We start from the raw sequence: 2639 nt of genomic DNA on the forward strand, positions 1-2639 counted from the left end.
TGGTCCAGGACATTTCAGTTGGGACGATGTGAACAACAGAACAAATGACGCTGCTGAAGACGTGTCACCTGAAGAATAAAATAATAATGAAGTAATAACAATAAGTGGCCCGGCATGACCTTTGCCTGGTCCCAAGTCCAGGATGAGAAAGGAGGAGGGTTGGGCGCGGGGCTAGCAACTCCACCCCGTAAAAACCAACCTGCTACAAGAAACTACAACAACAACTTCCGTTGGGAGGTGTTGTTGCGGCCCTATGCTCTACTGGGAGTTTACAGGAATAAAATAAAAAAATAACAATAAGTTAATGATAAAAAATTGTCAAAGATTCGTACAAAACAATGAGAATTTTGATGACTAATATTGGAAGATATTCAAATAAATAACTGGGATTAATGATAAGAAAGGTAGCAAAGACTCATAATAAAACCAACAATGAAGCCAAGGAAAAATAACAAATATTCTAATAAAAACCGAAGGATGAGAGTAAGGAATAGTGGCAGAAATTCTAATAAAAACTGAGATTGAGGTAAAAACGTTTTCAGATTTGTAATGAAAAGAATAGTAATAAATATCTAAATGAAATGAGAAAGTTAGTAAGAAAGGTTATCAAATATTCAAATGAAAACTTGAGTATAATAGTGAGTTTCTTTGTTTGCTGATAATCGCACAATTGGCTATATGTGCGGTATCCACCGCAGGAATAGAATCCCGGATTTTAAATTGGCGCAAAATCCAACAAAACAAACAAATATTATGACAATAATTTTAGGCTTATTGTATGTTTAAACGCTACATTCTTTATTCCGTCCTATAGTTTTTCCGAGGAGAATAGTCTATGATGGTATTTCAACCACACTATGTCCATCATATTCATTGCCAACGACACATATTGAGAATAAAGAGTGTAGTATTTAACAATTCAATAAGCCCAAAACTATTATCTTGTGACTAATATAATTATTATAGTCGCGTTCTCCAAAAAACGGGCGTTCATATTACAGTAAATGTTAAACAAACAAACGCTTTTTCAGTCGAGTCCAAGCTTTATTCTCTTACAATCACTTTTAATTTTCCATTGAAGCTGCAGGAAGGGTATATATCTGCACCAGCAGTTCCTAATGTTGAAATACTGGACTAGAAGGAAGGTGGCTAGCCAACACCACTTATCACCAAATCAGACCGAATAGCTGTATTTGATCGTCACTATTATAACGCACTCAAAGTGTAGTGTGCGATTAATATATATATATTTGGCAGTAACGGGACGCTAACAACGGATCCTCAGCTCCACAGTCCGAAATGCTAACCACTGTTGTTCGCTCTCAGCCCATCAAAAAGGTAAGGAGGGTAGATAAGAAAAATAACATATATTGAAATGTTAAAATTACTATAATTCTAAATAAATAAATAAATGTTTAAGTAGCTGTTCAACGAAAAAAAAAAGCAAATATATTGAAATGGGTTGTTTGTAGTTAAACAGTAACCTACACAATGGCCTACCTGTGCTGTTCCCACCACGAGTATCGAAACGTGGTTTTTAGCGTTATAAGCTTTCATACTTACCGCTGTGCCACAAGGGGGCTTGTTGAAATAATAAAATGAACATAATTCAATATATATATAGAGACACACATAAATACTAACTGTTTATGTTTACATTATATATCTATATCAAAGAGGAGGAAAAATAAAAGAGTTGAAAAGATAAACGCGACGAAATAAATTGATTAGTAAGAAAAGTAACAAAGATTAAATGTTCAACAAGATAATATAAAAAGTAATTATTTCCTGAGGGGTACACTTTCTTAACTTGGGTCATAATTTAGTAAAATCATGCGTATATTTATTAGATTTTGTTAAAAACAAAAAAGACCCAAAACTTGAGTGTTTTCGAATAGTTGACTCTTATTTTTTTATTCTCCTTTAGAAAAATAGTGAACTATTAGACAGCGCTCGAGTTTTGGGTCTTTTTTTTAAAACTCTTTACACCATTTGTGGGGTCCTGTGTGCTGATTTATTTTTCTAGAAGGCACTCTTATTGAGCTTGCGTAATTACCACCCCATAGATGCGATAAAACGATAAACTTCGGAACAATGGTCTAGATAGTATCAATAATAACACAAAACCTATGACTTCACTATTATCAGTGTCGTATAGACTTGTTAACAATTGGTGTACTTTGGTTTCTCGCGTATTTTTTTATTTATTCGTATAATGAAGCATATCAGTAAGATCACATGTCGACATTAGTATTGGATCGATAAATAGAAAATGCTTCATGTCAGATCTCGTTAAATCACTTTTTTCCTTCTTGTTGTTGCTATCTCTGTTCATGACTCGTACACTATTTTGTCTAACGTATGTGAAACACAAACGTTGTACTCATGTATTCAACAGACCAAACAACATCCTACGTATAATAGAGACTTAAGTTGGAGGTCCATCAAACATACACATTGTACTCATGTATTCAACAGACCAAACAACATCCTACGTATAATAGAGACTTAAGTTGGAGGTCCATCAAACATACACATTGTACTCATGTGTTCAACAGACCAAACAACATCCTACTTATAATAGAGACTTAAGTTGGAGGTCCATCAAACATACACATTGTACTCATGTGTTCAACAGA

At 34.1% G+C, this 2639-nt stretch overlaps 1 protein-coding gene across 1 annotated transcript in view; it reads left to right on the forward strand.

Moving 5' to 3' along the window:
- Positions 1-1319: 1319 nt before the first annotated feature.
- The window catches only part of LOC106465781 (TOG array regulator of axonemal microtubules protein 2-like), a 42502-nt gene continuing 41182 nt past the window's right edge, over positions 1320-2639 (forward strand). Inside the window, exon 1 of the mRNA XM_022393718.1 lies at positions 1320-1338. The gene's annotated coding sequence lies outside the window, so the exon portion shown is untranslated. The remainder of the gene's footprint in view (positions 1339-2639) is intronic.

Source organism: Limulus polyphemus, unplaced genomic scaffold (genome assembly GCF_000517525.1).
Source record: "Limulus polyphemus unplaced genomic scaffold, Limulus_polyphemus-2.1.2 Scaffold2049, whole genome shotgun sequence".
Classification (NCBI taxonomy): domain Eukaryota; kingdom Metazoa; phylum Arthropoda; class Merostomata; order Xiphosura; family Limulidae; genus Limulus; species Limulus polyphemus.